This window comes from Callorhinus ursinus, unplaced genomic scaffold (genome assembly GCF_003265705.2).
Source record: "Callorhinus ursinus isolate GAN/ISIS: 27379988/994484 unplaced genomic scaffold, GSC_fseal_2.0 scaffold10, whole genome shotgun sequence".
Taxonomy (NCBI): domain Eukaryota; kingdom Metazoa; phylum Chordata; class Mammalia; order Carnivora; family Otariidae; genus Callorhinus; species Callorhinus ursinus.
This window is the reverse complement of record NW_027397072.1, coordinates 52993900-53021785: the sequence shown is the minus strand read 5'-3', so window position 1 is coordinate 53021785 and position 27886 is coordinate 52993900. Positions and strand designations below refer to the sequence as shown.

At 44.2% G+C, this 27886-nt stretch overlaps 1 protein-coding gene and 1 pseudogene across 38 annotated transcripts in view; one reads left to right on the top strand and one right to left on the bottom strand.

Annotated features, from left to right (window-relative positions):
* Positions 1-27886, bottom strand: part of ASPRV1 (aspartic peptidase retroviral like 1) — a 108398-nt gene that overhangs the window by 37305 nt on the left and 43207 nt on the right. For 33 of the 38 annotated variants that reach the window (XM_073897587.1, XM_073897579.1, XM_073897580.1 and 30 more), the window contains one exon: positions 66-153. The exons of 1 other annotated variant lie outside the window; for it this stretch is intronic. The gene's annotated coding sequence lies outside the window, so the exon portion shown is untranslated. Of the gene's footprint in view, positions 1-65; positions 154-11051; positions 11077-11248; positions 11306-14841; positions 15470-17890; positions 18202-27886 lie in introns of those variants that run through there. 4 more of the 38 variants (XM_073897609.1, XM_073897610.1, XM_073897576.1 and 1 more) reach the window with 4 other exon arrangements.
* On the top strand, positions 15524-16211 carry LOC112821317 (ferritin heavy chain pseudogene; annotated as a pseudogene).

Below are 27886 nucleotides of genomic sequence, written 5' to 3'. Positions count from 1 at the left end.
AATCCCTGGTGCTCCAAAGGTTCTAGAAGTAGCAAAGAAGGGAGAGAGGTCCCGCATGTGCTTACCATGAGCATATCTGGAGATCAAGCTTAGACTGCCACCATGGGAACCTTGGACTGGGTACTTCACAGCTCCGTGCCTTGGCTTCCTCATCTGCAAAATGAGATGATAATAGTGGAACCTGCCTCACAGACTTGTTATGGGGATTAAATGAGTTATTTTTTTTTTAAGTTTTTATTTATTTATTTGAGAGAGAGAAAATGAGAGAGAGCACGGGAGGGAAGAGGGTCAGAGGGAGAAGCAGACTCCCTGTTGAGCAGGGAGCCCGATGTGGGACTCGATCCAGGGACTCCAGGATCATGACCTGAGCCGAAGGCAGTCGCTTAACCAACTGAGCCACCCAGGCACCCGGGGATTAAATGAGTTAATGGAGATAAAGCACTTAGAACAGTTGCTACAAGTGAACAAGACATAAGTGTTTGCCGCTGTTAACAGGAGTCACATAGTGAGAGCGATGTTGAACTGTCTGCCCTTCTGTAGCTGATGGTTTCTCAGCCTCAACACTATTAACATTTTGGGCTGGATAACTCTTTTGTTGTGAGCAGCAGTTCTGCGATTTGCAGGATGTTTAGCAGTATCCCTGGCCTCTCTCTACCTACTATATGCCAGTAGTACCCCCCTAACCCTCCCACATACCAATTTGCAACAACCAAAAATATCTCCAAACATTGCTAAATGTCCCCTGCCAGTGGGGTTGGGGTGAAATCGCCCCTTTCAGAACCACTAATATAGTCCTATAAAAGCCACTGTCATGGGGACACCCAACTGACTCAACAGAGCATGGACTCCTTTTTTAGAGGGGAGGGGCAGAGGGAGAGGGAGAGAAAGAATCTTAAGCAGGCTCCATGACCAGCATGGACGAAGCCTGATGCAGGGCTCAATCTTGGGACCCTGAAAGCATGACCTGAGCCAAAATTAAGAGTTAGATGCTCAATCTACTGAGCCACCCAGGTGCCCCTAGAGCACCTGACTCTTGATCTCGGGGTCATGAGTTCAAGCCCCACATTAAGTGTAGAGTTTAACTTAAAGGGGGAGGCACCTGGGTGGTTCAGTCAGTTGGGTGGCTGCCTTTGGCTCAGGTCATGATCTCAGGGATCCTGGGATCGAGCCCCACATTGGGCTCCTTGTTCAGTGGGGAATCTGCTTCTCTGTCTCCATCCACCCCTCCCCCTGCTTGTGCTCTCTGTCAAATAAACAAATGAAATCTTAAAAAAAAAAAAAAAAGCCACTGCTAAAAAAAAGAAGCTATGCCACACACTCTGGGCAGGTCTGGTATGGATCCAGGTCTAAAGGTCCCACAATGGGACCCCTCGAGGTTTGATGTAGGAGCTGCAGGTGGAGAAGTAAAGAGTGGCCAGTTCCGTCTCTATAGGTAGCTGCCATTTTCTCTCCCTGCAGACGGAATGGGAAACTGGGGCCATTCTAATTGGGAGGGACCCTCACCCCTGAGAGACTAAGAGGGTACAGAGAGAAAGGGAGTCCAGGAGCTGACTTCTCTGGCAACTTGTGTCTGTGGCCTTAATTAGAAAGAGCCCTGTTGAGCCCAGAGGGGAGAAGGTCAAATAGGATTCAAACCTAAAGCCTTGGCCATGGCAGAAAACATGCTCTCACCTAGTGAGGCCTCTGGACACAGGAGCCTCTGCAGCCCCTCTGTTCTCAGGAAACAAGCAGGCTCTGCACTTGATTATGAAAAGAAATACACTACTCTTTTCATAAAATAACCTCCTGACCACGTAGCACTATTAAAACTTGACATGCATTTATTTTGACCCAGGAGTTGCTACAGATGTATATGGTTATATTAGCCAGGTGCACAGCATCTACACAGGGCCTGTGGTGTCCTAATCTAGAGTACAGGCTTGGGACTTCACTGCCCTGTTCAAATCCCAGATCTACCACCTACCAGATGGTGACTATAGGAAAGTTATTGACCTCCTTGTGACTTAATTCAATCATTTGTGAAGCAGGGGCAATAAAAGGGCCTATGTCACTGGACTATTACAAGGGTTATGTGACTTACTACATGCAAAGAATAAGGTCTGTGGTCAACAAATGTTAGATATTATTATGTTCATTGTGCCCTTAACTGGTAATAGCTAAAAATCTGGAAATTTATGCCAATCAACTGGTTACATACACGTGGCACATCCAGTCTATAGAATACTGGGCATCATTAAAAGAAATGAAGTTGAACTATATCTACTTAAATGATGGAATTCATTTAATAAGATCAAATTGCTAAATAATCAAATATGTTGCAGATAAATATATATAGTTTGGGGTTATTTGCTTATAAAAAGAGCTCTACAGAAATTGATAAATGTCTTTATCCGCATAGAAAATTTTCTAGAAGAACCATCAAGAAGCTGTTGGCGGGGTGCCTGAGTGGTTCCATCGGTTAAGCTTCTGCCTTCAGCTCAGGTCATGATCCCAGAGTCCTGGGATCGAGCCCCACATCAGGCTTCTTGCTCAGTGGGGAGCCTGCTTCTCCCTCTCCTTCTGCCTGCCGCTCCCCCTGCTTGTGCTCTCTCTGTCAAATAAATAAATAAAATCTTAAAAAATAAAAAAAGAAGAAGCTGTTAGCAATAGTTATATCTAGGGAGTAGGAACAGAGGATTGGAGAACTTTTGCTTTCTCCTTTGGTACTGTTAAAATTTTCTACTGTGAGCATGTATGTTTTTGAAAATAATATTGTTTTTTATTTTTTTTAAGATTTTATTTATTCATTTGTCAGAGAGAGAGAGAGCACATGCAGGGGGAGTGGCAGGCAGGGAGAGAAGCAGGCTCCCCACTGAGCAAGGAGCCCAATGTGGGGCTTGATGCAGGGCTCAATCGCAGGACCCTGGGATGATGACCTGAGCTGAAGGCAGACAGTGACTGACTGAGCCACCCAAGCGTCCCTAATATTGTTTTTTAAAAAACAAGATAAATTTATAGCTACTGATGTGGAAACATTTTTAAGATATATTGCACTTTTTTTTCAAAAGTGGCAGAATATGAATAGCACAAGCCACAGGAATGAATCTCGGTTCACAAATTCAAGTGTGCAGGAAACCAAACTTTAGTTTCTATAACTCAACTCAATGTTTATGGTAAGCTTCCATTGTGCCAAGAGGAAATTCAACTCAAGGTGTGTCTGAGTTCTCCAGAATACTGAGAAGTGCCAGCATGGAACACAGGAGGTGGCTGTGAAGCTGGCTGAAGCCATATCCAAAAGCCTCTGCCACTCTCTGCCACCCATGGGGATCCAAGAATCTTGGAGCAGGCTGCCCGTGTTCCTATAGCTTGGTCCCAAAATGCGGCCACCACGTGGCCACCACTCTCTGGGATCTTACTCCTGCCTGCCCAGGTGATCCGCTAGAAGGCAAGGTGGGACTCTGGAGACCACAGGTCTTTCTCCCCTGTCTCTCCTGCCCTGAGCCTGTCTGGGGAGGAGAGGTCTGCAAAGAGTTGGGGGTCTTTCCACTCCAGGTGAAATCCTTCTTCTTTCTTGTTTCTAGTTAAGGTATTCAGTCTATGCAAAAGAAAATGAGCTATTCCACAAACCCTAAAGTTCTCCTAAGCTCATAAGCTTTTGGCACACAAAAGCCAGAGACACCTGAAACTTGATTCCAGTTTCTAATCTGGGGAGCTAGTTCAGGAGGAAATGAGCTCCAAGAATGTGAGAGTGGGAAAGGGGAATATCCACAAGGAGGAAAGGGATTAATTTCTCAAACATTATGCCAGCCACACAGATGTGTCGATGCAGAGCAAAAAGTCTGAACATTCCCACCAAAGAATTAACAGTGTCTACCAGTAGGGTAAGCTTTTAAGATAGGGCAAGGGCTAGAAGGGGAGCTTTACCTTTTTATTGTATGTATTTCTAAACTGCTTTTGTATTTTAGTGATGAAGCTCTATTCAATATTGCTTATATCATCTACTATCTGAAACATATAAATACATATATGTTTTCCCCTCCAGGCTGGAGTTGGAGGGTGACGCAGGTCACACCTGTTCAGCCCACTGAAGGGCAGAATCTTGGGGAGTGTATTTGCATGAAGGGCTGAGAGACTTGTTAGGAAAAAGAACTCTTTCTAAGGGAAGAAGGAGAAGAGCACAGTGAACTGACCCGGGGCCAAAACTTTGCTCAGTGGAAGGAGGAAGTAATCCTGAGCTGAGGCAGTAGTTGTGATGGACACACACCCGTGGCACCAAACCTCAAGGCCCTATAAAGCATTGGGGGCACCAGCAGCCTCACAGCCCTGCTCCTACAGAGGAGCCAGCTGACCTCATGCCAACAGGAGTGGCAGTGGCTCCCAGCAGGCGTGGGGTGTCTAATGGGTGGGGCAATGTCCAGCAGAACTGATAGCTTCATGGGGTGTGGCAGGGGCAAAGGGAGGTTGCAGAGTGGAGGAGGGGAAAAGATAGCTGGGAGTGGGAGGGTGTAGCTGTCTAACCTTATCCACCAGCACATGGGAGACACACACCCTGGGGACGCCCAAAATGCTCACGGGGTGAGGGTGTGGGAGGTAGACAAGACCTGGAATTCTGCACTGGCAGGTAGGAGCAAGAGTCAGAGATACACGTGGACAAGCTCTAATGATGTGATGAGTGCACAGGTGTCCAGGTGTGTGCACAGGCGGGGAGCACCAGAGAGGGAGCCACAAAGTCTACATGGGAGGGGTCAGGGAAGGGCTCCTGAGTCAACTGACGTTGGTAGTTCAGAGTGGGTGGGAAGGGTGGAGGGCATGAGGAGCTGCATGTGCAAAGGCCTGGAGCTATGAGGGAGCTAGCCAGAGACTGGGGGAACTATCTGAAAGCACCTCAGACTCAATACAGGGGAGTGGTCAGTGAGGCCACACAGATTGTGTTCCATGATAAGGAATTTGAACTTTATCCTGCTGGCAATGGTGAAGCTCAGAAGAGGGCTCTACGCAGGGAAATGAGATGAACAAATTACCAGGCAAATTTTTCACCACCACACTCCTACCACTCCTAACTAACTCCCACCGAGTGTGCAGTCTCAGAGTGTTGCTTCCTCCAGGAAGTGTTCCCTGACCACCTCTTGGACACAACTAGCCCTCAGTTCAGGCTTCTAGAGGCTCCCAAGACCACCCTCTCTTCCTTCCCCATCACGCCGTGTCTTGATTACCTGTGCCCTGTACTTTTTTCTGTCCCCTCATACACTATGAGAGCTGGAGGCCAAGGATTTCCTCTGTTGTGTTCTATGTTCTATCCCCAGCACACCACACAGGGCCTGGCATGATAAGTATTCAATATGTATTTATTTAGTAGGAAACAAAACAACAACAACAAAGCCTGTGAGAAGACAGTCTTGTGGTTTCCAGCCAGAGCTGCAGGTTACAAGTTGGAAAGGGGAGACAAGGGGACCAGGGAGACAGCTCATGCAATAGTTTGGTTAAGGAGTGACGAGGGCCTGACCTGAGGCAGTGGTGGTAGAACTAGAGAGCAGAAAAAGATTGAGAAAATATTTAGAAGGCAGCACTGATAGGCTTGGGTGATTAGATGAGGGAAGTGAGGGGATCAGATAAGGAGAGGACAGCTTCTGGGCTTCTGGCTTAAGCGGTGGGTGTAGATGACAGATTAACCAAGACTGGCTATTCTGGAAGAGGAGGCAATGTGTTGGGGAAGATGATGAAATCAGTTTAGATATGTTGACTTTGACATGCCTGTAGGGCACACAGGTGGAGAGGTCCCAAGGGTAGCTGGAATCAAAGCACTAGAGCCCAGGACAGACATCTTGACTGAAGATAGAGATTTGGGAGCTGTCAGCCTATAGGTGATGGTTTAAGATCAAGGAAGGGATAAGATAACCCAGGGAGCAAAGGAGGAGGGAAAACAACAAGGAGGATCCCCACCTGTAAGAGGTGTGGGGGGAGGGCTATGGAAGGGAAAGGAGACATAAGATAGGAAGGGAGAAGAGAGCAGTATCACAAGGGAGAAGTGGCTTCAAGGAGCAGTAAACAGGGTCTAACAGTATGTAGAAAAAGAGCTGGCCCCAGCCCTGGCTCCCCTTAACAGTTGAGAAAACTGAGGTCTAGGGATATTGAGGTGTTCAAAGCCACAAACCATTATTGCCCATGATCACACACACCGGTGGCTCTCAAATTATGATCCCTGGAGTCCTGGGGGTCCCAAAGACCCTTCCGGTGTGGCCCAAAAGGCAAAGAACATTTTTATAATAATACCAAGACTTGGGGCGCCCGGGTGGCCCAGTTGGTTAAGTAACTGCCTTAGGCTCAGATCATGATCCTGGAGTCCCAGGATCGAGTCCCAGGATCAAGTCCCGCACAGGGCTCCTTGCTCAGCAGCGAGTCTGCTTCTCCCTCTGACCCTCCCCCTCTCATGTGCTCTCTCTCTCTCTCAAATAAATAAATAAAATCTTAAAGAAAAATACCAAGACTTTTTTGCAGTACTCACTTAGTCAACATTTGAACTGATAATACAAAAGCAACAGTGGGTAAAACTGCTGGGGACTTAGCACAAATTAGTGAAGTCATATTCTGCTCCCCAGGCACTTGGGTTTAAAAAAAAGCTAGCTTCACATAAGAATGCCCATGATGGAACAATAATTACTGATTTTTTAACATGACCCTTGGGGTGCCTGGCTGGCCTGTGACTCGTGATCTCACGGTTGTGAGATTGAGCCCCATGTTGGGTGTAGAGATTACTTAAAAATAAAATCTTAAAAAAAAAATTATCGTGAGTACATTTTGTTAATAGTCTGTGCATAAAGTACTTCTGCTACATACCAAAGTACTAGATAAATTTATGTGATTTTTTGCATTGAGAAATGAACCACCTCCTTTTTTCATGAAACATTTTTATTAGAAAAATGACCCCCCCCAAAAAAAGGGAAAGAACGACTGACAAATTATGATTACTCAGATGTGGACATTTGGCAGTCATTTTCTCAAAAATGAATGAAGTGAGCTTGTCACATCAAGGAAAACTGATAGTATTTTTTGCCAATGATAAAATTTGATCTGGCAAATGAAAATTAGAATTTTAAGAACTTGTCTCCACACCATGAGCTTCACAGCTTCCTGGTACTTAAAGACTTTGCTGATGACATCAGTGGTAATATTAGGAATGTAATACTATGGATTGAAATGTGTCTACATTGGGAAGATCTCCATAAATCACTGAGTCATTATTTTCCAAATGACCCATGCATAATGTCTCAAGCATGAACTAAAGAACCATTCAAAGTGCAAGACAGATCAATGGAGTTTAATATAGCTGAGGATGAGAAGTTCAATGACATGGTTTCAGATCTCACATTGCAACTACCTTTCAGAAACTGCCATTTGTCCAGTTTTGGTGAAATATCAAAGAAGATATCCACAATTATCTGAAAAGGTTACTAAAACTACTCCTACTTTTTTCAGCTACAAATCTGTATAAAGTGGGTTTTTATTCATTTACTCCAACCAAAGCAACGTATCATGATAGACTGGTAAAGAAGCAGATACAAGAACCCAACTGTCTTCTGTTAAACCAGTCAGTAAAGACATCTGCAAAACTGTAAAATAATGACTCTGAAATTTTTCATTTTAGATAACATATTTTTATAAAAAGTATGTTAACATGTAAAGGATTTATTACTATTATTTTTACATAATTAATAAATACTTTTAAATTTTTTTCTAATATTTGTTTCCATATTTGTATTATGGTAAATATCTACAGCTACAGCCCACATAAATAAAGGTGTTTGAAGTCCTCGATAATTTTTAAAAGTGTAAAAGGGTCCTGAGACCAAAACACTTAAGAACCATTAATATAGACCACCCTTTCCTGCCTCTCAGTTCTAGGAGCTTATTTCTAGCACACCCACCCCTTCCATGCACTTCTCCATAAAATACAGAATTATAAAACAAAATCAAAAATAAAACTTAGCTGAAGAAGAGATGAGACAGCAGGCACAGTGAGCTAAGCAGAGAATAAGACCCTTTCCTTCCCTTCAAAATAATGTTCCTTTAAGGGCCACGGCCTGGTAACTAACCCTGCCAGGGTAGGCTGGGTTCCTCTACAACCCCTTCCTACTGCCACCTGTGGGAGAAGACAGACTGGGGGCAGAGGGCTCAGTGGGAGTTCAGGTGTCATCTCCTTCACATTCAGTATCTGATTTGATACAACAGCCAATGAAGCAAGTAAGGCAGGTGGGGTTGTTCTGTATTAGTCACTATTTACAGGGGAGGAAACAGAGGTCTGTGTCTTGCCTGACACCAACCAGTAAATAAAAGATGGGGAGGGAGGGCAGGAGCATTGGGTTCCTTCCACTGGGCACTAACTCTATGATGCCTCTCTTCCCCACTCAAGCCTAGAGGTCCATCATTAAAGATGCATTATTTTACTTGTAAAGTCTTCTCTCACATTTATAAGCCACGTAGATTTCTTCTTTTAAACCTCTGTTCATGGGCGCCTGGGTGGCTCAGTTGGTTAAGCGACTGCCTTCAGCTCAGGCCATGATCCTGGAGTCCCAGGATCGAGTCCCACATCGGGTTCCCTGCTCAGCAGGGAGTCTACTTCTCCCTCTGACCCTCTTCCCTCTCGTGCTCTCTATCTCTCATTCTCTCTCTCTCAAATAAATAAATAAAATCTTAAAAAAAATAAAAATAAAAAATAAACCTCTGTTCATTCTTTTGAGTAACTGATCTTTTTGTAATAGTTTGTAAGAAAAAGTGCCCCTTTGCATTGCTTTTCAATTACAAAACTGGTTTTAAAATGATTAAGAAGTGGGGCGCCTCGGTGGCTCAGTCAGTTAAGTGTCCAACTCTTGATTTTGGCTCAGGTCAGGATCTCAGGGCTGTGAGATCGAGCCTTGTGTTGGGATTCTCTCTCTTCCCCTACGCTGTGCCCCCCAAAATACATAAATAAATCTTTTAAAAATGATTAAGAAGTAAAAGTTAATGAAATAAAAGACAGAGAAACAAACAACAGACATAACACAAAAGCTGGTTCTTACAAAACAGAAGTCTAACAAAACTAATCATGAAAAAAAGCATGAATCATTAAATATACAATATTGGGAATGAAAAAGGGAAAATGAAGTACAGTAGAGATATAAAAACAAGACAACATTTTATGCTAATAATTTTTAAATTTTGAGAAAATACATTTTTAAGATTTTATTTGAGAGAGAGAGCATGAGCAGAGGGAAGGGCAGAGGGAGAAGCAGACTCTCCCCTGAGCAGGGAGCCCGACTCCAGGCTCGATCCCAGGACCCTGGGATCATGACCTGAGCCGAAGGCAGATGCTTAACTGACTGAATCGCCCAGATGCCCCTCGATAAAAATTTTAAATTACCAAATTACTTGACTAGAGGAGAAGTAATAGTTATAGTAAAATTTATACAGCAGTAGTAGAAGTAATATTCTGGGGTCTCTCTTAAATGCAAACCCCTCAGGGAAGTAAGTGCTAGTGAGTTCCTTCCTTGGTCATCTTTTGTGACATAAGGGATGGGTCTTTGGAACTTAGGCCTATCTGGATGGAAGAGGGCGCTGAGAGTACAGAGGAGGTGTTAGCACGGCCCCTTGTTTGGCAACCCTGGTTGGCCTAAAGTCAGATTACCAGGCTGCCAAGACATCCCTGCTTGCTTCCACAAGATTCAGCACCTTAAACAAGAGATTCCACCTGCCCTGTCAGTCCCAGGTGGGCACTGAGATGCCTCTGTTAATCTGGCTCTGCCTAGTCCAAAGGGTCAGCCTATAAGCCCCACTTCCCTTACCTGATTCCTCCCTTCCCTCCTCTCCTCACCCCTTCTCCTCTCCTTCCCTCTCCCAACTTCCACTCCCCCATCTTCTGTTGGAAGACACAGGAGCTCCAGGTGTGGCTGGAGTCATATCAGGGGCTACATCACCTCTCCCCACATCCAGCCCGCTTCCCATGCCCACCACCTGGTACTTCTGGCCGCAGGAATTGCAGCAAATATGTGGAGGCCTGAAGCCTAACCCTCGGCCTGTCTTGGTCCATTTCCCAAACTCATTTATTTTTAAGATTTTATTTATGGGGCTCCTAGGTGGCTCAGTTGGTTAAGTGTCTGCCTTTGGCTCAGGTCAGGATCCCAGGGTCCTGGGATTGGGCCCCGCATTGGGCTCCCTGCTCGGCAGGAAGTCTGCTTCTCCCTGTCCTTCCCACTCATGCTCTCTCTCTCAAATAAATACATAAAATATTTTTTATTTGACAGAGAGAGAGAGAGAGAGAGCACAAGCCAGGGGAGCAGTAGGCAGAGGGAGAGGGAGAAGCAGACTCCCCACCAAGCAGAGAGCAGAGCCCGACATGGGGCTCGATCCCGGGACCCTGGGATCACAACCCGACATCTCCAAACTCATTTCTGAGTCTGAGGTTGGAATGGGATAGAGAAGGGGTCCAAGGAGTGTGATGGTGTGTGCAGTAAAGGTTAAGTAGTTGTCTAGTTCTGAGCCCTGTTATTGGGAGTTAATGCAACAGATCTATCCTTTATACCTTACACTGTCTGTGGCCCAAATGAATATCCAACACATATAAGCACTACTGTGTCTCTAATTTGTCAGTTGGATGAATAAAAGTTAAATGTGTTAAAATGTGTTACTCTGTCTATACCAGCTTGTGACCACTAGCATTATCTCAAGCGACACCAGAAGCACCACCACTACAGTGTGTGTGTGTGTGTGTGTGTGTGTGTGTGTGTGTGTGTGTGTGTGTGTTGGGGGTAGAAATCCATTAAATGTTATAACAGTGATAGAAAAGGTGATCTTCAGGATGGGAATGACCAATGTATACAACATTGCTATGGTCAAATTGTGAGGTCGTGGGGGTAAGAGTGGGAAGGAGGCCACAACAGAAAGTTGAGTTTAGATGGAAAAGGTTTCTTGATGGAGCCTGCAATGCTTTAGCCTTCTATTGACGCTAGCCCCTAACAGCCCCTAGCGCAGGTGCTTCAGTGGACTCCTAACCTTATTCAAAGCCTCAGGGGTAGGATGGGCTGTAGAGGACAGATACTCACTGTGACCTACAACTTCTGCTGACTACCTGGGTCTGCAGTAGCCCGCCTGTCAGACAACAGAAAACAGAAAACAGATGCTGCAGTGACACTGACCACACCCAAGGCCAGTTGACTAGGCATGTTCAAGTGCATTAATAGACAGGGTGGACTGGAACAATTTAAAGTCTGTACCATACCAGCTGTTTGGTGGTCCTTACCAAAGTCAGGCTCTGGAGGAGAACGCAGATAGGAATCTGCAACAGAGAACTGAAAACCTACAAGAGTAAGAAAGAGATGCCGAGTCACAGGCACTTCCTAGTAGAGGTTGGTATTATGATTTGAAAGGCCCAGAGGTCCCCACACCCTCTGCCTATCTAGTGAAATTATGCCTATAATCCCCAAATTAGAGTTCTCTTCCTTTCACTGTACTTCCATTAGTCTGGGCGGTGCTGGGTGAAGCTAGGACCAGGGTTACTCTGAGCAGCTGGCACTCCTCCACCCCAGTTCAGAGGAAGACTCTGAGGAAGAAGTGTGATGGAAGTAACAATGGGACACAGCTTTCTAATATTGCCTGTTACTGATTCTATTGCTGGTCTAGACTTTCAGGTCTCTCACCCTAACCCCACCAAATCTATTTGGTTCAATATTCAGAAACAGTAAGCTGCTTCTTCAAAGTACCCACCACTTCCTGCAACCGGAGACAGGTTGCTCAGCATGTGCTCTATGTAGGCCCAAGGGCTAGAGGTGATTAACTCAAGACTTCCCCCTGCAGCTGCCTCTGTATGCAGGATGGAGTGAGGGACTTTGGAGGTGACAGAGTAGAAGCCTGGTATATTTTGGTGTGATCTGTCAGGCCCTTAGAAGAAGTCCCCCTTCCAAAAATATCCCTACTCCAGACCACCTGGCACGTAAAATTTCATTAGAGGGCCCTTAAAGTTACTCAATAGGTTCCCAGAAAAACACAAAGATCTTTTACCTCGGGGTGAAGGTGGAGGATTAGTGAGAAATCACATTAGAACACTGCACGGCAGCCTTGGAATTCCTGTATGAGGGCTTAGGGATGGCAATCCAGTGGGACGAGGAGTGAGGGTGGGGAAGTTGGAGGGTTGGGAGTATCTATAATAAAAGTGCATTTTCATAGCAAATAGTTTTTAATCACATCAAAATCAATCCCTGCCCCCAACCCGTAGTCACTCTGCCTGTCAGAGGCTGGCAAACAGCCAAGGCTGAGCTGAGAAATAAAGGAATCCTCCGCAGGGTCCTCTCCCTGGAGGAGGCCAAGGACAGGAGTACAGCCCCTTGGGCCACGAACGGCAGGAAAGGAGCAGGGTAGATTGTGGGCTGCACTGCCCGGTCACAGGATGGGATCGCGCTGCTTCTTGTCACGTAATCTCTTTTTCCCTCCTCCTCTGGTCTCTCCCTCTCCTCCTTTCCCCTCCCTCTGCTCTGTTTTGATTTAGTTAAAATAGATGCAAACTCTGGTCTTTTCTATTTTTAATACCTAGCCATTACATAATCCACAACGTAATTGCTGACTTGAGAAACTATTGGCAAGAGTAGAAAATCCCCAGAGTTTTAAACAGGAAAAGGATTATTAGAGCACAAAAGCCTTTGGCAGTTTTACTGACTGGTAAACCGTTTGTAATCGTCACTTGCCAGTGGAAGTCACATGGGCCCTGGGAAACACTGTCCCCACCTCAGGGAAAGCAGGCTTGGGGGAAGGGATGAACCACAGCCTAAGCTGGAAGGAGGCTGCTTTGTGTCTCCGGGAAGGGGACTAGGTGGGATGCCTGGAGCTCCCGCTGGGCCGACACCAGGGCCAAAGGAGTGAGCGTCAGGTTACCTGCCCTTCCCAGGCCACCTTTTAACTGCTTTTGTTCCTTGCTAAGAGTGAAGTCTTCGGCATCCGCATCCCTCTTCAATTTCCTAGAATCTTCAAACAGCCTCCAACACACTCCTGAGCAGGTCTTACTCAGCGTGGACTATCCCGTTAAATGTATGATTTTAAGACACAGGAGCAAGGAAGACTGCTCGTTAATCACAGAGACCTGACCTACTCCTCTGCTTTCCACTTATTTCCATCCACCATACTATTCAATTCTTCAATAAAATGAGCCAATAAAAATATAATAACTAGAGATTTGGTAAAGGGTTGGAAGGGGAGCAGACTTTGCCACCCCAAAATATGTCTCTGGCATAAGGATTTTTCTGAGCTAAAAGCAATCAAAACACAGCAAATTTAAAAAAAAGCTCCCTACCTCCCCACTCAACTGCCTAAATTTACATTGGAAGGGGGCCTATACCAGGACACTATTACCAGAGATACCTTTTTACCTAAGAAACTTATCTGCACAAAAGGACAACCTTTGTTTTCCAAACACCTCTTGTGAATGGCCTTCCTTCCCTTTGTATCCCCAGACCTCTACCTCCTTCCTTAGCTCAGGATGTTATACAAAACTTCAATTACTTGACTGCCCTTTGGGCCTCATATTTTTATGGGGCTCCCCTACATACAAAATTTGGTTTTCTCCTGCAATCTATTTTATATCAATTTAGTTATTAGATCAAACATTCTAGGAAGGAAGAAGGGACCATTTTCCCACCTCTCCAGGTTTCACAACCAAATCAAAATTATCTAATTAAGACAAAATTGTCTGTATGTGTGTTGGGGATATCGCTAGTGTAGGAGATACAGAGGGGACAGGGATAGCTTTCCCTGATTTTGCCAATTCTGCCACAGTCCCATCCCCAATAATTGAGGACAGCCAGTCCAATTTGGGTATCTACAGGTGACAATTCCTTCAAAAAATGTTTGCTGAGGGGCACCTGGGTGGCTCAGTCAATTAAAAGTCTGACTTGGTTTTGGCTTAGGTCATGATCAGGGGTCATGAGATTGAGCAGGGCTCTGCACTCCGCAGGAAGTCTGCTGGAGATTCTTTCCCCTACCCTCTCCCTCCCCCCTTCTCACCCCCTCACTTCCCCCCACCCAACACACACACACTCCCTCTCTCTCAAAAAAAAAAAACCTTAAAAACAAATGTTTGCTGAATGCCACACATTTAACCACCTGCTATGGACATAAGAGTGAGCAAAATCACTGCCCTCATAAAACTGCCAGTTCAGTGAGAGAGATGGACATTAACCAAAATATTACATCAACATATCATTACAAACCATGATAAAGGCTTATGGAGGGTAAAGTGTAGGGCACTAGGGGCATTTAGATCAGAGAGACCTGATAGGGCCTGAGGGTTCCTAGAATATTACCCTAGGGACTTCAGGGTCCTTTTAATTCAGCATCCAATCTTCCTTCCCTTCCCCCTCCCTCCCTCCTTGCTTCCTGTAGTAAATATTTACTGGGTTTTTTCCTATGTACAGAGGATAATGCTAAGTTCTTCATATGTATGGTCTCATTTGGTTCATATAACAAACTTACAATTCAGTACTTTAAGACAAAAGGGTCTGATGAGAAAGGCCAAACCACACTTTGTTATGAGAACTATATACAATTCATAACATGAATTAAGACTCTATTGGCTGCAGGTGACAAATATCCCAATCACACTTTTCAAAAATAAAACAGGAAAGCCTGGACTCATGTAAATGGTCAGAGTGAGACTAGCATAAAGCATGGTTGGATCCAGGTGCTCCAAAGATGCCACCTAGGCTCCGTCTCCACCTCACAACTCAGCTTTCACCTGTGTTGGCTTCAGCACTCCCCCTGGGGTGTCAAGATGACCACTTGCAGCCTCAGAATTATGCACATTCTACAGGCTTGGCAACTCAGTTGGAAAAAAAAATGAGAACTCACTTTTTAATAGTTCCAACAAAAGTCCAGAGTCCTTGGGCGCCTGGGTGGCTCAGATGGTTAAGCGTCTGCCTTCGGCTCAGGTCATGATCCTGGAGTCCTGGGATCAAGTCCCGCATCGGGCTCCCTGCTCCGTGGGAGCCTGCTTCTCCCTCTGCCTTTCCCTCTCTCTGCCTCTCTCTCTCTCTCTCATGAATAAATAAAATCTTCAGAAAAAAAAAAGAAAAAAAAAGTCCAGAGTCCTTAATTGGCCTGGATTTGAGACCATACCAACGTCAACTGCTGTTCTTTGATTGGCAGTCATGTGTCCTCCATCTAGAGCCAAGGGATGGACCTGACCCCACCAGAATCCAGTCTGAGAAGAGAGATGGACATGGCCCTCCCAAAGGAAAATCAATATGCTCTCACCTAAGAAGAGAGAATGCATGCTGGGCAGTCCAAGTCCACTAAACTCCACTGTCCTCGAAGTATGGAATTACAGTGGATTTTAAGACTATACCATATGGACAGTCTCCGCCGGGAGTCGCCGCGGTTTCCTGCTTCAACAGTGCTTGGACGGAACCCGGTGCTCGTCCCCCACCCGGGCCAGCCGTTCAGGGCCGGCCGTTCTGAGCCAGCCCTCCGCCATCTCTTCTTCGCACCCTCGGACCGCTCCAAGGTCCCCACCGCCGCTCGCTGCCGCCTTTTCTCAGCTACTGCCATGATGACTGCGTCCCCCTTGCAGGTGCGCCAGAACTACCAGGACTTGGAGGCCACCATCAACCGCCAGATCAACCTGGAGCTCTACGCCTCCTACGTCTACCTGTCCATGTCTTACTACTTTGACCGCGATGATGTGGCTTTGAAGAACTTCACCAAATATTTTCTTCACCAATCTCATGAGGAGAGGGAACATGCTGAGAAACTGATGAAGCTGCAGAACCAACGAGGTAGCCGAATCTTCCTTCAGGATATCAAGAAACCAGACCTTGATGATTGGGAGAACGGGCTGAATGCAATGGAGTGTGCATTACATTTGGAAAAGAGCGTGAATCAGTCACTACTGGAACTGCACAAACTGGCCACTGATAAAAGTGACCCCCATTTGTGTGACTTCATTGAGACTCATTACCTGAATGAGCAGGTGAAATCCATCAAAGAATTGGGTGACCACGTAACCAATCTGCGCAAGATGGGGGCTCCCGAATCTGGCCTGGCAGAGTATCTCTTTGACAAGCACACCTTGGGAAACAGTGATAGTGAAAGCTAAGCTTTAGGCTGTCTTCCCATAGCCACAAGGGTGACTTCCCTGGTCACCAAGGCAGTGCATGCATGTTGGGGTTACCTTTACCTTTTCTATAAGTTGTACCAAAACATCTACTTAACTTCTTTCATTTGTACCATTCTTCAAATAAAGTAATTTGGTACCCCCCCAAAAAAAAGACTATACCATATGTTCTTCCATCAATTGGGTGTTCCTCCCTAAGAAATGAGCAAGAGTTCTTGTTTAGTGTGACACTGGCTGGATTTGCCCCGGTCCTACTCCAGCTGCTCAGAGACCTTGGCTTCTTGCTTTGAGGCACTTATTGGAGTCTTAATATTTGCTTAAATACTTACTCAGAGCAGTCTCCAAGTCCCAATACTTTGTGGAAGCCTTTTCTGCCTCCCTTCAACTCCCAAATGATGTGCCCTACTCAGTGCTGGTGTGACCAGCAAAGCTGCAGTTCTCTTGCTCTTTGACCAGCATCATAGGCTCTGAGGGAGGGAAGGGAATAACAAGCCCTTTGTTGGGAAGTTTTGCTTCCCTTTTGGAGTCTGAAATGCAAATGCCTTCCATTGGGCAGAAAGAGGAATACTAGGGTAGTTCCTGGAACATCTAACAAATAGACCTCCATAAGAAGGATTCTGGGGGAGGATCAAGGCTAAACATTCTATGAGTTATACAGCAAGCACTACAATAATCAGCTGCAACCACTGTCTGTGGACATGTTTTAAAATCGGCCTGGATCCCCCCACCCAATGACCCTCCCACAATTCTGCAAATTCCTAGCAGCTAATGCTCTAAAAAGCCTCTTTTGGCTCTGACCAGCTCCTGGTGGATTTTTTTTTTATCTCACTCACTGAGGCTGATCTCTTCTTTCTGATCTGAGCTGTCCCAGAGGTGGGACTGGGTTCCCTTTTTCCATGCGTTACCAAAAAAGAAAAAAATACACGTACACAATCTGTATCGAAACACGGTGTCTTCATCAGACTTTCCTAAAGTTATGAAGAGACAGAGCGGTTTTATATTGTTACCATTACCATGCTCCATGGCTCCTTCACTCTCTCCAGACAGTGCTCATGTTTGGGAGGGGTCTTCCCTTTGCTCAGGAAACTAAATTCCCCTTATATTATTCAGAGCAACTTAGCTCTCCATCCCCCTTCCTCTGACATCCAATGCCCCATACCTAGAGTCAGCCCCGCTGTGAACTATCTACTCCAGGTTCCACGCCTGACCAGCACTGAGGAACAAAAGGAAGTTTTGAACTTCACTCTCTCAGCACCACCATTCTGTACTGGTGAAGAGAATGGAATGATTTTTTTTCCCCCTATGAATATGAATTAGGCCACCTCTCTTTCGAAAGAACTGGCTGGAATCAATTTTGTTTTAAATAGATTTCTATTATACCACTCTATGTAAACTCGCCAGCTCACAGAAAAGCCTATGTTACTAGTCTGATACAATCCTCACACACCCATACTGGGGTCTACTGACACTGGTAATGTAATAAAGGAAAGCGGTGCTTCTGTCCCAAAAGTGTTGCCTGTCTTTGAAAGACAAAGAGGTTTTTTTGGTCTTGTGCCACCCTATGATGGAATTCCTCTTGTTTCCAGGCTTGAGTTCTAGAGCCTCAAATTCCAGTGAAATAGGCAAAACTAAGCTATCTGCTTCAAGGTTTCCTTTCACCTAGGTTGGTGGGGGCCTGAGACCAAGATTAAAACCGGCTGAGAGGCTTCTCCAAAGAAGAGGCAAGGACAAATGCAAGAAGCAGGTTTTCTCCCAAGACTCAGGCTGGCTGTAAGTCTTGCCTACCTGGGCCTTATCAGGTAATTTTCCTTTTTCTTCCAAGGGAAGGAACATCAAAGCCTTCCAACCAGAGGAGGTCTCAGCCCCTTCCACTGCATCACAGGCAGGAGGCAGAAAGGCTCTAAAGGCTGTGAATACCAAAATGTAGCAAATCCCAGGAAAAAATAATTCTGAGCTTTGAATTCCGTTGTTCCTCACACCAAGAAGTACAACTGTAGACACCATGGCCCAGTAGCCTCCTTCCGGAATTTTTTTTAGTTTCTGGGAAGGGAAAGGTACTGAGAAGTCTCTAAATTCTTCTTAGAGACTAAGATTTATAATACTAGATAAATCTTTTATATAAGGGGAAGACAAAAGTTGACATTTCATTCATTAATGTTGTAATTAGAAGAATACAACCTTAAATATTTTTTAATCTCTAGGAATCCTTTATAAAATTCAAAACAGAATACATTCCAAATCAAATAGGAATGTTTTTAAAAAGTAAATGGGAACATTCTATTCATATTCCTCTGCACTTACTCCTTTCACTGATAGAGAAAGTTAACTTCAAAGTTTTCACAGCTGGGGTGCCTGAATGGCTCAGTCGGTTAAGTGTCTTTCTCTCTCTCTCTTTTTTTTAAGATTATTTATTTATTTATTTGAGAGAGAGAGACATAGCAAGAGAGGGAACACAAGCAGGGGAGAGTGGGAGAGGGAGAAGCAGGCTTCCCGCTGAGCAGGGAGCCCGATGCAGGGCTCCATCCCAGGACCCTGGGTCCATGACCTGAGCTGAAGGCAGACGCTTAACGACTGAGCCACCCAGGTGCCCTAAGTGTCTGACTCTTGATTTCGGCTCAGATCATGATCTCAGGGCTGTGAGATCGAGCCCCATGCTGGGCATGTAGCCTGCTTGAGATTCTCTCTCTCTCTGCCCCCCAACCCCCACCCCCGCTCATGGATATGTGTGCTCATTCAAAAGAAGAAAAAAAAGTTTTCACAGCCACAGAGTATTTCATAGTACCCATTCATGGATATTTACCAAGACAGTGAACATTCCCATCCAGAGAAGTCTGTGCTTATATCTTAAATGAAATTCTAGTTTCATCCGAAATGGATAAGCATTGGGACACCTGGGTGGCTCAGTTGGTTAAGTGGCTGCCTTCGGCCCGGGTCATGACCCCAGGGTCCTGGGATCGAGTCCCGTATCGGGCTCCTTGCTCAGCGGGGAGCCTGCTTCTCCCTCTCTCTCCTTCTGTTTGTGCTTTGTCAAATAAATAAAATCTTTTAAAAAAAGAAATGGATAAGCATTTTTTTAGATGAAATTACAGTTTGCTCTGTTGTGTCTCACCTATTGTATTCTTACCCATTTTCTATTGGGTCTGTCTTTTCCTTATTGATTTCTAGAAACCCTTTATAGATTATAGATATTAATTCATCACCTATTACATATATTGCAAAAATTTTCTCCCATTCTGTGGGCTGTCTTCTAACTTTGTTTATGACTTTTGCCAGACAGAACTTTCTCATTTTTATGTGGCAAAAGCAGTTAAAAACGATTCCGAAAGTACTGTCACAGGAGCAGCACACCCCGAGCTCTGAGCCACATAGCCTCTTCTGCTGGCCGCCACACAATCTTGCTTGAGTTCCTGTGATGAAATGGCTGATTAAGCAATCGTTTTCTGAGCTATTCACATTTGGCCAGGGCGGTGGTGTAAATGAATCAAGTAAAGAATGAGCAAAAAGAATTGTAAAGACTTTGTTTCCAGCTATTTGGAGGCTCTTTATTAAACGTTTGGAATCATGTACTAACAATGTCAAAAGAATCCTGAACCATTAAAAACCCAAAAACATCTTTATAAACAAAAATCTGAATATTTCCAGACTCTTTCAAACTGTGTGGGCTTTAGGGCATTATTTACTGTCACTGTGGAAGGAAAAATAAATTCCAGACCCCACAGGAATAGAAAGCTTCAAGAGTCTACTGACTTGTAGAGTTTTAAGCAAGAAACCTTCAGTTTCCCTTCAGCCTCTTACAGATTAGCACTGACTCAATCTGATCCTGAACAGTTCAAAAAACCCTCATGGCCAAATGGGATTTTCCCTGCAAAGAGTACTTAGTCCCTATTCTGGCAAACTCTGCCTAAAGGCCCAGTACTTTGTGGAGGTTGTCCCACTTGGCCAGAATATCTCTCCTCTCCCCCAATGTCACACTATTTAGGCATGCAGTGCAAAATGTAGGCCTAAAAGATGGTTCTGGCCTCCTTCCCTAGTAGTTGGAACCTGGCACTCCCTGAGGAACTTCGTTCTGGGCAATGAAGATTCTGCCATAAAATCACTCTTCGGTACCCAGTGGTACCAAGAAGAAAAAGAGATGGTCTGTCTCAATGTGGCTTCAAAGCCATTATTCCTACCACCTTACAAAAAAATCCTTCCTTTGCCAACGTCTATACCAAACAATTACACTCCTCCTCACTGCTGTCAGCTACTGACCTCTCGGTCATCAAGACCTTTGGCCCCTTGATCACAGTGTGGCTTTACACTCCAAGTCAGACCTTTTGCCTCGTCATGACCTCCTGTATCCTTCTATATTTCTACCCCTCCTCGTCTTTACTTCTACAGTTTCACTCTTCAACTTCATTGAGATTTCCAGCCCCTTGACACCCACCCCCATCATTTAGCTGCCTATCAGTCCTCCTCTGGAGTCACTCCTTTCTCTTAACCACCTTGACAACAACCACTTTGCCACCAATATTCTAGACTCCTCTGACTCCAAGTCTTCCACTTGGATCACAAAATACAGCCTCTATTTGAATACAAACGTCCTCGGTTGCTGAACACTGCTAAAATAACCATTAAGTCATGAGGGCTGCTCTTCCTCTAGGAAGTCATCATCTCCAACATTACCTGGGCCTTCAGCACTACTCAGCTATCCACTTACATGTTTTCAGATCTCTATTAGCTACAGCTTTTAAAAGCCATGTCACTGTCCCCACTACCCCACCTGCTCCCAGCAGATGACTTTAATTTCTTCTGTTCAGAGAAAACAAAGCTCAACAGAAGGAAACTCCAACTTTCTGCCTCCCCCAAATGTTCACAAGTCCCTCTGTCCCATCACATCCCTTGTCCCTATCAAATAAGACTTAAAAACTCTCAGCAGAGTGCTAGCAAAAGGTAGGAAAGCTATAAATGGTGGTGGTGGTGGTGGTGGTGATGGAGTTAAATTCAGTGGTAGCCTTTGTCTTTTGTTCAGATCAAGTTTCATCTCTCGGAGCGCCTGGGTGGCTCAGTTGGTTAAGCGACTGCCTTCGGCTCAAGTCATGATCCTGGAGTCCCGGGATCGAGTCTCACATCGGGCCCCCTGCTCAGCAGGGAGTCTGCTTCTCCCTCTGACCCTCTTCCCTCTCGTGCTATCTCCCATTCTCTCTCTCTCTCAAATAAATAAATAAATAAAATCTTTAAAAAAAAAAAAAGTTTCATCTCTCCACCAGCGTTTAAGACACAGTAGACCCTTTCCCTCAGGGGCCCTGCTCAATTTTTATTTCTCTTTTCTATCTTCAACTTTCCCCTCTTAACTAGCTCTTTCTCCCATAGCACAAGGACATGCTCCAATCTCAAAAAAATAAAAAACCCAAGGGGCGCCTGGGTGGCTCAGTTGTTAAGCGTCTGCCTTCGGCTCAGGTCATGATCCTAGGGTCCTGGGATCGAGCCCCGCATCAGGCTCCCTGCTCAGCAGGGAGTCAGCTTCTCCCTCTGCCTCTCCCCCTGCTTGTGTTCCCTCTCTTGCTGTCTCTCTCTGTCAAATAAATAAATAAAATCTTTAAATAAATAAATAAATAACCCTCCCTAGGCCCTGTGTTGCCCCTTCACGAACTGTCCTCACTTCATAAATAAGCTTTTGTAAGAGTGGCCTCTCTGTCCATAGCCTTGCCTCCATTCACTAGCTGCAGAGGTACTGCCTAGTAAAAGACTGGACTGCTCTTGCTCTTACTTGCCAAAGGTCTGTTCCTTGGGGAAAAAATTGCTTTAGAGATTAGCAAAGAAGCATTGTAAAAGGAAATACATTATGTTGCTATTCAGTTTTAATAATATGAATGAAAATAAATTTTAATAATATAAATGAGATTTACCTTCATATCAATACTACTTCTGACTAGAGTATACGCAAGATTATTTAAAGTGTTCTTTAAAACAAAGAAATGTTTTGTTTGTTTTTCCAAAACTATCCTGATTCTCTAGATCCACAAACTAGAAACCATCTCTCCTCTGAGCTCCCACAGCATTGGTCTGTATCTGTCATACCCTACCGCTTTATCTTATCACACAACTCTCTGCAGTTAATAAATATTTGATAAATGAATAGAATTTACAAGTACCTATTATAGATCAGGTAATTCTAATCTAATCAACCTAATCAACTAATTAAATCAGGCCACCTAAAGAACCTCTACTGACATTTTGCTAACTTAATATAATAAGGCCTTTTTCACACATTGAATTTAATAAAGTTACATTCAGTCACTCATATCCTATAATTTAAGTTTTCACTTACTTAAATGTACCTTGCAAAGTTTCAAATACTGAGGTATTACCATGTCGTTTTGGGTTCAATCCGAAAGGACTAAGGTAAAAGTCAATGAGGCAGGAATTACCCAATCGAAGGGTTGTGAGCAGGGCATTCAAGGGGAAGGAATGCATCTTTCCACTCCCTCACCTAAAAAATACCCCCAAGATATGCTCCTCCCGGAGGGACTGAGACTTCCTCTCACACAATGTCTGCTCCCCTCTGCTTCAATTCCTTTCAGATAATCTGAAAGTCAGCTCCTCAACAAAGGCACAGCTTTGCCCTTGTTGGACCTCCCAAAGTTTGCTCATATCTGAAACAAGGAAGTTTGCCTAGAAAATCTCAAAAGTTTTTTGTTTTTTTTTTTAAGTAGGCTCCACACCCAGCATGGACCCTAGGATCAAGACCTGAGCTGAAATCAAGTGTGGGATGCTTAACCAACTGAGTCACCCAAGTGCCCCTCAAAGGTTTTTTAATGTAAATAACTCCACACTACTTACAGTGTGAAAATCAAATTTTATTTTGAAAAGCAGGTTCAATTTTGAAAAGCAGGTTAAAGAAACCCAGTGGTAAATCCTTTTGTGATACTGAAGAATCTTCATATTCCAACCACCCCCAACATAACTAACTGTTAGATCATCTACATGAGACCAGTAATTCTCCTAAAGCAGGACACAGAGACTGGTATCAGGAGCTTCATCCAAAGCATCGACATTCCTGCCCCCCAGAGTCCCTCTGAAGAAGCCAGTCCTTAAATCCTTATGAGGCAGAATTATGGGCTTAAAGGACCATGCTAAGGGCAAAAAGGTGGCCAGGAATGCATGCCAGGAAACACAGGGCAGGGCCAGGTGACAGGCTCCAGTCCCTCTGGAGCCGGAGCCAGAACCTCCCAGTTTGTTTTACCCTCACAGACGGTGTAATTTCCAGCAGGGCTAAAAATCGCCAATGGCACACAGCCAGAGGACAGGGCCAGGCTGGGTACACAAAAGCCAGCAATGAGCCAGAGAGGCTCCTGATTTAGAATCCAAGCAGAAAAGAAGAAGAGTGGTGGAGAGCCTCCCACAGAGGACTTATAAAGTAGCTGCCCTCTTTGGGTAAGATCCAGGTTGCCAATAGGAAATCTCTTACCTCCATGGGCCTCCTCACTTGTTCCATAGTCTTTCTCAGCAGCCTGATCTTTTTAGAAGGAGAGATCATGTGACTGGGACTCAAGGGACACCAGCTTATGATTTGGGAAACATCCCTCCTCTGTGAAGTCACCAGCTCACAGAGCAGAAATTTCCCATGGTACTTGTTTCCTCTCTCCCTAATACAAAATCCAAGTGATGAGACTAGTCCCAGAACCACCCAAGTCAAACTATAGTACAAAGATTGTTCTACATAGCTCAACATGCCTCAGAGATAAAGATTCCTTCAGTCCTTTCCTTACTCACTCATTCATTCAACCGCAGTTTTCTGACTGGCCACATGCTCCAAGCACTGGGCAGCAAGAATGCCTTGCAGAACTCTTAGCAGACACCACTCTAGCAATTGCCCAAGAACCTCTCTAAAGTGGACCCTGCTGGTTCAGAATTTCTGACTGGAGATAACTGCTTTTAATGTTTATGCTACCAGAATGGGTTAGCTAAAATATTTAATTGCATAAATATGATTGTCAGTTGGAAAACTGAAGTAACTTGAAACTTCCGATTTTCTACTGATTAAAGCAGGTCCTCTTAGGATCTCAACTAGATAGTGCATACATGCATAAGTGAATTAACATGTGATTCCAAACTTAATGACTTCACAAAAATATTTTTTTCATGTAATTAAATCAGACAAGCCCTTCCCTCATGGGGCTCAGTCAATATGCTTCTACTGTATTGCTTTCCAAAAAATGAAGCCAGAATTCAATAAACTACTAAGCCACCACACTAACTCTGCTTTAACCTAACTGGCCAGCCTTACTTCCAAAACACCTCAAGCTATTTATGAACAGATTAGGACTTTTTATCCCCCTTAAATCAATAGAACATCCCACATTTTCTGGATTAGAGGAATGTCAGGACCTACAAGGGCCAGAGGACAGGACACCGACCGTGAATAGCATGGTATCTCCCTTGGCCCTCCTCTTCCTTCCACCTCTTCACTGTGGGTATCCCTAGCTCCAGACTGCCACTTTTACCCTAGTCTTTCCCTCCTTGGAAAATCCATCTCGAAGAAATGCAAAGTGGAGATATGAGAAATGGAGTTTGAGGCCTGAATACCTGAGTCTGAGTCCTAATTGTACTCTCTGAGATTCAGTGTCCATATAAAAGAAGAAAAAAAATAATGCACAGCATACAGGACTGTGTTAGCCATGTCACGATACAATGGCCTTCATAAATTGCAGAGTGATCTTTAAATAATGTTGTGGCTATTGTTTTATTATGGTGATTACTACCCACTCCTACCTCTCCTCAAGCTCTACTCTCAGGTTCCAGTTAAGACCACTGCCACATACTCCTCTCCAGGGTCTGTCAAGACTACCAACAAGAAAGGGAGAACCAAGATAAGACCACCCCTCCCCTAAACATCTCAAGGGTGTCAAATCTAGAGTCCCATTCTTACTTATTGCCTCTACTTTAGAAGTACCTTTTCCTCTAAATGGGAATCCCCAATCTACAGAATACTTCCTTTTGGATGTACCTCTGGCCCTTCAAATTCAACTCCAAGAAAAAAATCTGTCTCCCCTTTCTAGAAGAGTGGTTCTCCTTTCCAGTTACCCCCTTTCCATCATGACGAGTAATTTTCCAACTTCACAGGACAGACACACACCTTGGCATAATATAACTGTGGTTTTGGCCCAGCCACCACCCTCAAGTCAGAATCTATTTCCTATTTTTTTTTAAGATTTTATTCTTCAAATAATCTCTACAACCAACATGGGGTTCGAACTTACAACCCTGAGATCAAGAGTCGCATGTTCTATCAACTGAGCTAGCCAGGTGCCCCTCTTTTTTAAATGCCTTTTTTTTTTCTGAATCAGAAAAGATAATTTCTGTTAACAATGTGTTGTATGATTTTTTTAAGATTTATTTTTATTGATTTAAGGGGGCTTGGGGCAAAGGGAGAGAATCTTCAAGCAGACTTCCCGTTGAGCACAGAGCCTGACACAGGACTTGGTCCCATGACCCATGAGAACATGACCTGAGCTGAAAACAAGAGTTGGGGCGCCTGGGGGACTCAGTTGGTTAAGCCACTGCCTTCGGCTCAGGTCATGATCCTGGAGTCCCAGGATCGAGTCCCGCATCGGGCTCCCTGCTCGGCAGGGAGTCTGCTTCTCCCTCTGACCCTATCCCCTCTGATGTGCTCTCTCTCATTCTCTCTCTCTCAAATAAATAAATAAAATCTTTAAAAAAAAAAAAACAAAACAAGAGTTGGACACTCAACCGGCTTAGCCACCCCGGTGCCCCTGCTATATGATTTTTTTAAATATATACACATAGCTATTGCTGTATTTATTTCAACTGAAACAGATTCATATGCTATTTTTTCATGTATATATTATAGCCATCTTTATGTGTCAATAATTATAGATTTACTTCATTTATCATTGTATGAATTTACCAGTTTATTTGGCCAATCCCCTATTGGTGGCCATTTTGATTGTTTTGTAAATTCTGCAGTGACAAATATCCTCATAAATATATCCTGTACATTGCCCTGGGGATAAATACCTAGAAGTCAGATTGCTGGTTTAAGAATGTGTGTACTTACCGACAGAATGGGAGAAAATATTTGCAAACGACATATCAGATAAAGGGCTAGTATCCAAAATCTATAAAGAACTTATCAAACTCAACACCCAAAGAACAAATAATCCAATCAAGAAATGGGCAGAAGACATGAACAGACATTTCTCCAAAGAAGACATCCAAATGGCCAACAGGCACATGAAAAAGTGCTCAACATCACTCGGCATCAGGGAAATCCAAATCAAAACCTCAATGAGATACCACCTCACACCCGTCAGAATGGCTAAAATTAACAAGTCAGGGAACGACAGATGTTGGCGGGGATGTGGAGAAAGGGGAACCCTCCTACACTGTTGGTGGGAATGCAAGCTGGTGCAACCCCTCTGGAAAACAGTATGGAGGTTCCTCAAACAGTTGAAATTAGAGCTACCGTTCGATCCAGCAATTGCACTACTGGGTATTTACCACAAAGATACAAATGTAGGGACCCTAAGGGGTACGTGTACCCCAATGTTTATAGCAGCAATGTCCACAATAGCCAAACTGTGGAAAGAGCCAAGATGCCCATCGACAGATGAATGGATAAAGAAGATGTGGTATATATACACAATGGAATATTACGCAGCCATCAAAAGGAATGAGATCTTGCCATTTGCAACGACGTGGATGGAACTGGAGGGTGTTATGCTGAGTGAAATAAGTCAATCAGAGAAAGACATGTATCACATGACCTCACTGATATGAGGAATTCTTAATCTCAGGAAACAAACTGAGTGTTACTGGAGTGGTTGGGGGTGGGAGGGATGGGGTGGCTGGGTGATAGACATTGGGGAAGGTATGTACTACGGTGAGCGCTGTGAATTGTGCAAGACTGTTGAATCACAGATCTGTACTTCTGAAACAAATAATGCAACATATTTTAAGAAAAAAGGAAAAGAAGAAGATAACAGGAGAGGAAGAAAAGGGGAGTACGTCAGAGGGGGAGACGAACCATGAGAGATGATGGACTCTGAAAAACAAACTGTAGGGGGGTGGGGGGATGGGTTAGCCTGGTGATGGGTATTGAGGAGGGCACGTTCTGCATGGAGCACTGGGTGTTATGAACAAACAATGAATCATGGAACACTGCATCAAAAACTAATGATGTAATATATGGTGATTAACATAACAATAAAAAAATTAAAAAAAAACTAAAAAAAAAAAAAAAAAGAATGTGTGTACTTCAGGAGCATCTGGGTTGCTCAGTGAGTTAAGCATCTGGCTGGCTCAGGTCATGATGTCAGGCTCCTGGGACTGAGCCCTGCGTCAGGCTCCCCGCTCAGTGGGGAGTCTGCTTGTCCCTCTACTTCTCCCCCCACTCATGCGGTCTCTCTCAAATAAATAAATCTTAAAAAAAAAAGAGTATCTGTACTTCAAATTTGATACATATTGCCAAACAGAACTTCAGAGAGACTGTATTAATTTGAATTCCCAGAGTATGAGTTCCTGTTTCTTCAAACTCTCACCAGCAATAAATACTATTTTTAATATTTGTCAATCTATCAGTTGAAAAATGATGTCTCATTTCTATTTGTGTCTTCTAGATTATAAGGTAAACACCCTTTTTCTATGGCTTTTACAGGTCATTAGTATTTATTCTATGACTTTGGCCTATTTTCTTTTTGTTTTTGTTTTGCTATTGATTTATAAGAGCTTTGTGCACACTGAGGTATGTTGAAAAGTCTTTTTTTTTTTAAGATTTTA